This window comes from Nerophis lumbriciformis, linkage group LG01 (genome assembly GCF_033978685.3).
Source record: "Nerophis lumbriciformis linkage group LG01, RoL_Nlum_v2.1, whole genome shotgun sequence".
NCBI lineage: Eukaryota > Metazoa > Chordata > Actinopteri > Syngnathiformes > Syngnathidae > Nerophis > Nerophis lumbriciformis.
Window position 1 is genome coordinate 9,115,871 of NC_084548.2, and position 11,630 is coordinate 9,127,500.

Below are 11,630 nucleotides of genomic sequence, written 5' to 3' on the forward strand. Positions count from 1 at the left end.
TCTGGGTATTTGTTCTGTTGCGTTTATGTTGTGTTACGGTGCGGATGTTCTCCCGAAATGTGTTCGTCATTCTTGTTTGGTGTGGGTTCACAGTGTGGCGTATATTTGTAACAGTGTTAAAGTTGTTTATACGGCCACCCTCAGTGTGACCTTTATGGGTGTTGACCAAGTATGACTTGCGTTATCATTAAACTAGTTAAAAGATTATACAACGTGTCAGCATTACTTGACATCTTCAAGTAAAGACCATTGTTAAACCCGTCCAATGCTACATTATTATGGCACGCTGTTTATATGGAGGAAAAGCGGACGCCTGGACAGCATGCGGCTGTTAAGGGGTGAATGTTTCAGGTGAGAGAGGATGTTAAAGGCAGTGTCTTTAAGGCACGCCCCCAATATTGTTGTACGGGTGGAAATCGGGAGAATGGTTGCCCCGGGAGATTTTCGGGAGGGGCACTGAAATTCGGGAGTCTCCCGGGAAAATCGGGAGGGTTGGCAAGTATGCACAAAAATAAAACAACGGAAAACCCCAAAAATTGGCAATAGTTAATACATATTTGGCACAAACAAGATTACATACACTGCTCCGCGCCATTGCCTGCTGGGGTCGGGGGCAGCATGGCCAGAGACAGAAACAGATCCAACAAAGCAACCAAGAGAGCCAACTTCGTTCTAGGCTCCCCACTCGATCTCAGTGCACCCCGATCAGCGGAAATCCGTCTAAGGGAGACTGAGGTTTCCGTTACATGCTCATTCAGCTCCGTGAAGCTCCTCCATCCCAAGGACTTTGAAGGTTCAAACTAAATGGGTTCAAATGAGTAGTAAATAGTAGTTTTTACTTTAGTTGACTTTGTTTTGTTCAAACGATTGTTTGTAATGAAAGAGAACAAAAAACTAGTTGAAATATTGGGTAGATATTTTCAAACTCACTATAAATACATCAGGCATCATGTTTGGAGGAAACCAGGCCATTACCATCCCCACAGTGAAGCATGGTGGTGGCAGCATCATGGTGTGGGGTTGTTTTTTCAGAAGGAACTGGGAGACTAGTCAGGACAGAGGGAAAGCTAAATACAGAAATGTTAGGGGTGTAACGGTACGTGTATTTGTATTGAACCGTTTCGGTTCAGTTCGGAGGTGTACCTAACGAGTTTCCACACGGACATATTAAGTAGCGTAAACAATGCACACCGAGGCACAACACACGGCATGCTAGCAGCGACCGGGCTGGGTTAGACTGACCATACGTCCTTTTTTCACCGGACATGTCCTCTTTTGCGGAGCTGTCAGGGCGGAGTTTCTTAAATGCCTCAAATGTCCGGCATTTTGAGTTAGGGTTGCGTGTATTTTCAATGTACGTTCAGGGTTAAGAAGGGGTTAAAAACAAAACAAATTGTGCGCGCAGCAGCATTGGTGAGGGAGGGGCAGAGACAGAGAGAGAGAGAGAGAGAGTTATGATAAATGCGCATGAGTCGCCAGGCTCTGCTTTTTATCCATAGATTTATCACATTTAAGTTTTTATTATCTGTAGCAGGGGTGTCAAAAGTGTGCCCCGGAGACCATTTGCGGCCCACAGCTAATGTTTTAAAGGCCCACGGCACATTCTAAAAATACTATTAAAATAAACAAAAACATAACAAAAGTGAAATAAAAAAGGTGAAATGTAATTTAGGAAAAAGTTGCAATGTTGACTAATAAAACAAAGCTGTTTTTTTTCTTTCAAACTGTCATTGCTCAAAACATAATATTGAATCAAAATCAATGTTATTATGAATTATTGACCTATCCAAGGTTCCCATTACTTCACATCAAATATTACACTAAGAAAAATATTTTTGGTGGAAGATTTTGCAAATTTGGTAAATAAATAACCCCAAAATGTATATTTTGTTGTTTTCTTACTGTACCGAAAATGAACCGAACCGTGACCTCTAAACCGAGGTACGTACCGAACCAAAATGTTTGTGTACCGTTACACCCCTAAGAAATGTAAAGAGACCAACACTTCCCATCCAACCTGATGGAGCGTGGGAGTATTGCGAAAAGGCGGTAAATACTTTTATACACGTGATTTTGTATTGTTTTATATTCAATAAATTAGCAAAATACTAAAAAAAAAAAAAATCATAATGGGTTATTGTGTTAAGAATTTCAAGGACAAAAATGTCCTTGAAACATTTTGTTACATCTTTATTCCATTTTGGATTAAAGATGTAACAAAATGTGGAAAAAAGTGAATACTTTCTGGATGCACTGTAAAATATACATGCAGGGGGGATTAAAGAATGAAAACGTGTCTCCATGTACAAACCCCGTTTCCATATGAGTTGCGAAATTGTGTTAGATGTAAATATAAACAGAATACAATGATTTGCAAATCCTTTTCAACCCATATTCAATTGAATGCACTACAAAGACAACATATTTGATGTTCAAACTCATAAACTTTTTTTATTTTTTTGGCAAATAATAATTAACTTTAGAATTTCATGGCTGCAACACGTGCCAAAGTAGTTGGGAAAGGGCATGTTCACCACTGTGTTACATGGCCTTTTCTTTTAACAACACTCAATAAACGATTGGGAACTGAGGAAACTAATTGTTGAAGCTTTGAAAGTGGAATTATTTCCCATTCTTGTTTTATGTAGAGTTTCAGTCGTTCAACAGTCCGGGGTCTCCGCTGTCGTATTTTACGCTTCATAATGCGCCACACATTTTCGATGGGAGACAGGTCTGGACTGCAGGGGGACCAGGAAATTACCCGCACTCTTTTTCTTACGAAGCCACGCTGTTGTAACACATGCTGAATGTGGCTTGGCATTGTCTTGCTGAAATAAGCAGGGGCGTCCATGAAAAAGACGGCGCTTAGATGGCAGCATATGTTGTTCCAAAACCTGTATGTACCTTTCAGCATTAATGGTGCCTTCACAGATGTGTAAGTTACCCATGTCTTGGGCACTAATGCACCCCCATACCATCACAGATGCTGACTTTGTGTCAATAACAGTCTGGATGGTTTGCTTCCCCTTTGGTCCGGATGACACGATGTTGAATATTTCCAAAAACAATTTGAAATGTGGACTCGTCAGACCACAGAACACTTTTCCACTTTGTATCAGTCCATCTTAGATGATCTCGGGCCCAGAGAAGCCGGCGACGTTTCTGGATGTTGTTGATAAATGGCTTTCGCTTTGCAAAGGAGAGCTTTAACTTGCACTTACAGATGTAGTGACAAACTGTATTTAGTGACAGTGGTTTTCTGAAGTGTTCCTGAGCCCATGTGGTGATATCCTTTAGAGATTGATGTCGGTTTTTGATACAGTGCCGTCTGAGGGATTGAAGGTCACGGTCATTCAATGTTGGTTTCCGGCCATGCCGCTTACGTGGAGTGATTTCTCCAGATTCTCTGAACCTTTTGATGATATTACGGACCGTAGATGTTGAAATCCCTAAATTTCTTGCAATTGCACTTTGAGAAACGTTGTTCTTAAACTGTTTTGACTATTTGCTCACGCAGTTGTGGACAAAGGGGTGTACCTCGCCCCATCCTTTCTTGTGAAAGACTGAGCATTTTTTGGGAAGCTGTTTTATACCCAATCATGGCACCCACCTGTTCCCAATTAGCCTGCACACCTGTGGGATGTTCCAAATAAGTGTTTGATGAGCATTCCTCAACTTTATCAGTATTTATTGCCACCTTTCCCAACTTCTTTGTCACGTGTTGCTGGCATCAAATTCTAAAGTTAATGATTATTTGCAAAAAAAAAAAAGTTTATCAGTTTGAACATCAAATATGTTGTCTTTGTAGCATATTCAACTGAAAATGGGTTGAAAATGATTTGCAAATCATTGTATTCCGTTTATATTTACATCTAACACAATTTCCCAACTCATATGGAAACGGGGTTTGTAAGTGAGACCTGATAGTGAAGGTAAAGTACACAATGTGTTGACCCACATTAGCGGCAGAATGGGCAAGCAAATAAGAAGGGGTGGCTTTCCCCCCCCACCAGAGTGGGGGAAACCTGCCACAGGAAGTAAAATTTGACTTTGCTAGGGAATATGTCATTTGGCACCACTTGTTTGCATGTGAGAACCTCCAGACCCCAAACAATCGGTCTTTTTCAGACTTTTTTTCAAGGGAAGTCATATACAGTATTGGGGTCATTTTCTTAGTGGGTGTTTTATACTCCTGTCCTTTGCTTGCACCCTACATTGTTAAGGACATAGTACAGTATGAGTGGAGGTCTTGGATACTTTTTCTAGTGAGGAAGGAGAAAGCAGAAAATCCAATCTTCACATGGGCTCAACATTTTGAAGCCTAGGCTGTGGACCAAGATGCAGTATTGATCCAAAATAAATATTTTCTGCCCAGACAATCCCTTATTTGCATCTTTAGTTAGTATTTATTCAGCCTCTAGCACACAGGTGTCAAACTCAAGGGCCGGGGGCCAGATGTGGCCCGCCACTTCATTTTATTTGGCCCTCGAAAGCCTGGAAATAATATGTATCAATAAAATACTGTAATTTTTCTTACTAAATGTATTGTTTCTTTCTATTTTGGGAGAAAAAAATATACATGTACCATATTTTTCGGAGTATAAGTCGCACCGGAGTATAAGTCGCACCTCCCGAAAATGCATAATAAAGAAGGAAAAAAACATATATAAGTCACACTGGAGTATAAGTCGCATTTTTGGGGGAAATTAATTTGATAAAATCCAACACCAAGAATAGACATTTGAAAGGCAATTTAAAATAAATAAAGAATAGTGAACAACAGGCTGAATAAGTGTACGTTATATGAGGCATAAATAACCAACTGGTATGTTAACGTAACATATTATGGTAAGAGTCATTCAAATAACTATAACATATAGAACATGCTATACGTTTACCAAACAATCTGTCACTCCTAATCGCTAAATCCCATGAAATCTTATATGTTTAGTCTCTTACGTCAGGGGTGTCAAACTCAAATACAAAGTGGGCCAAAATTTAAAACTGAACAAAGCCGCGGGCCGAGGTTGAACAAATTAACCTTTTAATAGGGACCCAAACAAGTTTTGCATTAAATATTGAACAAGCAAGGCTTATATAACTTTATAGTGACATGCAAAATCGAGTTTCAAATAATAATAATTAAAAAATATCAATGGCATATCAAATACAATTTAAATAAAAATGTAATGCCTCTTTTCTATTTGCAGCCTTCTGAGGTAAATATCAACATTAACTTTTTCCACAGGCTAATACATTTGAAAATAAAATAATAATGAATAAACCAACCATTCAGGACTTTAAACTGCTCAGTTTGCAACACACTGATCTAATCTGATGTGCCCAAGCCAGATACCTGCCATCTTTTCTTGGATGCTAGTTCATTAATGTCGGGGCTCAGGCTTTGAGCTGAGGCAACCCTCATTATCGAACAAAGGTGTTCATCAGTCATTATATCTTGTATTCCACAGTCTTGGGGGCGTGCCTTACAGGCACTGCTTTTAACGTCCTCTACGAGCTGTCGTCACGTCTGCTTTTCATCCCTTCTAACAACGTGCCCGCCCAGTCACAAGATATGAGCGGCCCCTGTACGCACACCCACGTAAATGCAAAGCATACTTCATCAATAGCGATACAGGTTACACTGAGAGTGGCCGTATAAGCAACTTTAACATTGTTAGAAATATACACCACACTGTGAACCCACACCAAACAAGAATGACAAACACATTTTGGGAGAACATCCGCACAGTAACACAACATAAACACAACAGAACAAATACCCAGAACCCTTTGCAGCACTAACTCTTCCGGGACGCTACAATATACAACCCGCTACCTCCAAACCCCGCCCACCCCCCCACACACCACACACACACACACACACACACCTTGTAGCGTCCCGGAAGAGTTAGTACTGCAAAGCATTTGAAAGGCAGCATCATTAAAGCTGCACCACATCTGTTGACTTTTGGAGCCTCTTCCCATCACCATGAAGAAGAGCAGAGTGTTATACAAAGTCATTTATTACACAAACCAAAGCGAGTTTACAAATAGTTTCCAGTCCTGTGCGTGTCGTCTGGTACGAACAAAACCCATCGTTCATATTTACAGACATTGCAGTAGTCTTGGGTTCAATCCCGGGCTTGGGATCTTTCTGTGTGGAGTTTGCATGTTCTCCCCGTGACTGCGTGGGTTCCCTCCGGGTACTCCGGCTTCCTCCCACCTCCAAAGACATGCACCTGGGGATAGGTTGATTGGCAACACTAAATTGGCCCTAGTGTGTGAATGTGAGTGTGAATGTTGTCTGTCTATCTGTGTTGGCCCTGCGATGAGGTGGCAACTTGTCCAGGGTGTACCCCGCCTTCCGCCCGATTGTAGCTGAGATAGGCTCCAGCGCCCCCCGCGACCCCAAAGGGAATAAGCGGTAGAAAATGGATGGGGATGGATGGGCATACAGCCTGGTTTTCGCTACAAAGTGTGTGTGTGTGGGTGGGGGGGTTCGGGGGGGGTTTGGAGGTAGCGGGGGTGTATATTGTAGCGTCCCGGAAGAGTTAGTGCTGCAAAGGGTTCTGGGTATTTGTTCTGTTGTGTTTATGTTGTGTTACTGTGCGGATGTTCTCCCGAAATGTGTTTGTCATTCTTGTTTGGTGTGGATTCACAGTGTGGCGTATATTTCTAACAATGTTAAAGTTGCTTATACGGCCACTCTCAGTGTAACCTGTATGGCTGTTGATGAAGTATGCTTTTCATTCACTTCTGTGTGCGTGCCAAAGCCGCACATATTATGTAATTTAGCCAGCCCTCGTTGGACTGGACGAAAAGAGGACGTTACAATTCTCGGGAGGGGCACTGAAATTTGGGAGTCTCCCGGGAGGTTTGGCAAGTATGAGAATTAGCGGTGTACCGCGGCACCACCACTGTATATAATCGGCGGGCCAGCTCTAGTGTTGATTTGATATCACCTCACGGGCCAAGTGAAATTACACGGCGGGCCAGAGTTTGACAGCCATGTCTTACGTGAAGGAGCTAAATATTATTATTTGATATTTTACGCTAATGTGTTAATAATTTCACACATAAGTCGCTCCTGAGTATAAGTCGCACCCCCGGCCAAACTATGAAAAAAAACTGCGACTTATAGTCCGAAAAATACGGTACTCCATGTAATCGCAAATGATATTAACTTAAATATGGCCTAATTATGCAAAAATACATTATCAAACATTCAAACCATTTTTTAAATAGAAATAAATACTAATAATAATGATTACAAAGCAGATTATCCATCAAATTGTGCAATGTAAAAGTAGCAATAGATTTCATGTTAAAATTGTGACATTTATTGTGGTTTTTACAGCATTTTTCTGAGGTGGCGACTTGTCCAGGGTGTACCCCGCCTTCTGAGATAGGCTCCAGCGACCCCGAACGGGACAAGCGGTGAAGTGAAGTGAATTATATTTATATAGCGCTTTTCTCAAGTGACTCAAAGCGCTTTACATAGTGAAAGCCAATATCTAAGTTACATTTAAACCAGTGTGGGTGGCACTGTGAGCAGGTGGGTAAAGTGTCTTGCCCAAGGACACAACGGCAGTGACTAGGATGGCTGAAGCGGGGATCGAACCTGGAACCCTCAAGTTGCTGGCACGGCCGCTCTAACAACCGAGCTATGCCGCGGTAGGAAATGGATGGATGAAAAAAAACAGTATTGTTTTACTGTAATAAACTGTGGTGTCAATTAGGCATTTACAGTAATACACTGAAAAATCTAGAATTGTTGATTTGCGGTAAAAAAAAAACTAAAAAAAACTTTCAGCTCAGGTGCTAAGATTTTACTGTAAAATTGCAGTTTATTTACAGTAAAAAACAAATGTACATTTTACAGTAAAATTCTGGCAACTGAGCAGCCTTTTTTTTGTATACCATAAAAACAGCAGTACTGTTTTTGTATTTACAGTAATATACACTATATTTTGAGGTGAAATGATAGCAATTTACAATTTTTTTTTTACATTTTAGTTTTACAAAAATCTGCTAATAAAATGCATTAAAAAATTGCGTAATAATAGTATTCATTGTTAGACGCGGCCCTCTGGGGCCAAACATAACTGCGATGTGGCCTTCAGTGAAAACCACTTTGACACCCTGAACATTTGAAAGGCAGCATCATTAAATTGCACCTGTACCACATCTGTTGACTTTTGGAGCCTCTTCCCATCACCATGAAGAAGAGCAGAGTGTTATACAAAGTCATTTATTACACAAACCAAAGCGAGTTTACAAATAGTTTCCAGTCCTGTGCGTGTCGTCTGGTACGAACAAAACCCATAGTTCATATTTACAGACATTGCATACAACCTGGTTTTCCTGTTTTTAACTTCAGCATCCCCCAAAAACAAAACAAAAAAAATCAAGATTTTAAACATTCAATAAAAATGATTTGCACATGTTTCGGAGGGCTCCAGATCAGTGATTCTCAAAGGGTGGTGTCAAAGAGTACTGCCTACTCCGGTTTCAAAGTTGGTAGCAAACATGGCGCCAATCATTTAGGACGGTGTGTCCAAAGTACAACTTTGGCCCGCCGCTCGTTTTTTTTTACTGGCCCTGGGCAGATCGTAAAAATGAAATTAATTAATTAATTTTGAGATGTTAATAATACTGTCAAACCATACCTTTTTAAAACCAGATTCATCACACTTTTGAAATTGGATTCATTGTGATTAATCACAAGGATTACTAGTAGCATGAACTCGCTGGCATGATTTCAATTAGACAATACTTGGGAACAAATGCAATTTTATTGTTAGAATCCATTGAAGGATAGCTGCTTTTATTAATTATAAATTGGAGAAATTTACTTCATACTGGGAAAACTGGGTCAACTATGTCACGCCCCATAAGCCTGACCTTAATTTTTCAAATTAGTGATTGTACTGCTTAAAAAAAAGGATTACTCCATATATGTGTATAGGTACTGTATGTATGTATATATGTATGTGTGTGTATATATATTAGAGATGTCCGATAATATTGGCCGATAAATGCGTTAAAATGTAATATCGGAAATTATCGGTATCGGGTTTTTTTTTTTTTTTTTTAAATCAACATAAAAAACACAAGATACACTTACAATTAGTGCACCAACCCAAAAAACCTCCCTCCCCCATTTACACTCATTCACACAAAAGGGTTGTTTCTTTCTGTTATTAATATTCTGGTCCCTACATTATATATCAATATATATCAATACAGTCTGCAAGGGATACAGTCCGTAAGCACACGATTGTGCGTGCTGCTGGTCCACTAATAGTACTAACCTTTAACAGTTAATTTTACTCATTTTCATTCATTACTAGTTTCTATGTAACTGTTTTTATATTGTTTTACTTTCTTTTTTATTCAAGAAATTGTTTTTAATTTATTTTTTTTAAAGTATCTTATCTTCACCATACCTGGTTGTCCAAATTAGTCATAATAATGTGGTAATTCCATGACTGTATATATTGGTATCGGTTACGGTAATTAAAGAGTTGGACAATATCAGAGATCGGCAAAAAGCCATTATCGGATATCCCTAATATATATATATATATACATACATATATATGTATCTGTTTAATTTTTTAAATTTTATTTCTGATTATTATTATTATTAATGTATTAATTTTTTTTTGTTTATTTAATTGATGTATTTGTAGATATTCCTTTTTTTTTTTGCTGTTTCTTTTATTTTGGGGGTGGGTGGTATGGTTGGGATATAAACAAAATATTTTGACATTTAGGGCAGACAACAGATATATGATGTATGTGAGTATGATGTAATGGATAGGAATGTCTGATGCTGGATGTCAATAAAAAAAAAAAAAAAAAAAAAAGGAATTTATTGAAGGAAAGAAGCAAAAAATGTGATAATCTGCATATATAGTACATTAATAATGCAATATATCTTTGCGATTAATCGCATGAGTTAACTCGTTTTTGTCAGCCTTTGTTTTTATATTGCGCTAATTCTCTTTATTACTTCTAACAGATGTTTTGTTCAGCAAGTTTAGCATATATTGACATACATTCATTTGTTTTTACATCTTTAATGGACAAAATGTATCAAAACGGCCAGCGCGTCCTTGGATTGGATAAAGTTTGGACTCTGATTGGTCAAAAGGCCCTCACCTGCCTACAGGGCGCCATATTTGCTACAAACTTTGGAACAGTTGGCCCTTCTCTATACATGGTTCTGTGTGGCGTCGTCCGCAGGCGCCACCTAGTGGGCCGTCGTAAAAAAAAATCAGTGGATTAATTATTCAAACAGTGTTACTGTTCAAACTGTGTAACGTAACACTGGCCAAAAATATGAAATACACTTAATAATAATGGATTACATCATCATTCATTCATGGTGGTGGTAAGCTACATTTGTGGGGTGGACTGACGGAATACTTATTAAATAAAACCTCTGCCTTGTTTTTAATGAATACTTAGGCCTGATACGCTACTGTATTTAAATGTTGGTTCTTAGAGAGCCAAGTGTTTTCTGAGGTGGCAAAAAAAAAAAAAAAGTTTGAGAAGCACTGGTCTAGACTAAACCTGGTCCTAGCAGTAATCCAGCCTTCCTCCTGGGATGACTGACAGGCCACCTGTCCTAAATCAGCAAGCAATAACCGCCCCTGCTTTTGTCTTCTCTTAAATACTGACAATATAGTAAGTAGGACTTCTTTTTTTTTTTTAAAAAGCGGAAAATAATACAAGAGTCTTTCTGCATTAAACTGCTTCCTCCGGGCCGGGAAGAACAATTGGAAGAGAGCCTGAATACTATATATATATATATATATATACTATACTAATTATCATTTTTTTTAAGATTGAAAATACTAACCTACTCAGTGGCCTAGTGGTTAGAGTGGCCACCCTGAGATCGGTAGGTCGTGGCTGAGTCATACCAAAGACGATAAAAATGGGAGCCATTACCTCCCTGCTTGGCACTCAGCATCAAGGGGTTGGAATTGGGGGTTAAATCACCAAAAATGATTGCCGGGCGCGGCCACCGCTGCTGCTCACTGCTCCCCTCACCTCCCAGAGGGATGAACAAGGGGATGGGTCAAATGCAGAGGACAAATTTCACCACACCTAGTGTGTGTGTGACAGTCATTGGGTACTTTAACTTTACTTTAATACCTTCAAAAGTACGCAGATACTGAATATTTGGAGAAGTTAAAAAAAAGGGGTTCCTCCAGGCTGGAGTGAATAAGGGTGTGCATGGAAGGGAAATACTCTTCTTGGTCCTGGGACAGGAGGGAGGAATGGGGCGGGTATTAATGAAGTAACCTTTAAGTCCTGATTGTTTCATATTGAAAGGAGTTGTTATATAACAGTGGTTCTTAACCTTGTTGGAGGTACTGAACCCCACCAGTTTCAGATGCGCATTCACCGAACCCTTCTTTAGTGAAAAATAACATTTTTGTTTTTTTCAAATTCAAGACAAAGTTATATGTTTTTGGTAACACTTTAGTATGGGGAACATATTCTAAGTAACAAAGACTTAATTTAGAGTTTTTTGGTTAGGGTTAGAGGGTTAGGGTTATAATAAGGCCATGCCGAATAAGGCATTAATAAGTACTTAATAAAGACTAGTT

The 11,630-nt window shown here is 39.3% G+C and overlaps 1 protein-coding gene and 1 long non-coding RNA gene across 2 annotated transcripts in view; one reads left to right on the forward strand and one right to left on the reverse strand.

Annotated features, from left to right (window-relative positions):
• The window catches only part of LOC133615792 (uncharacterized), a 517,593-nt gene that overhangs the window by 419,900 nt on the left and 86,063 nt on the right, over window positions 1-11,630 (forward strand). The gene's annotated exons all lie outside the window — the stretch shown is intronic.
• rhoab (ras homolog gene family, member Ab) overlaps window positions 9,706-11,630 on the reverse strand; it is a 27,198-nt gene continuing 25,273 nt past the window's right edge. Inside the window, exon 5 of the mRNA XM_061974481.1 lies at window positions 9,706-11,630. This exon is cut by the window's right edge and continues 1,140 nt beyond it. The gene's annotated coding sequence lies outside the window, so the exon portion shown is untranslated.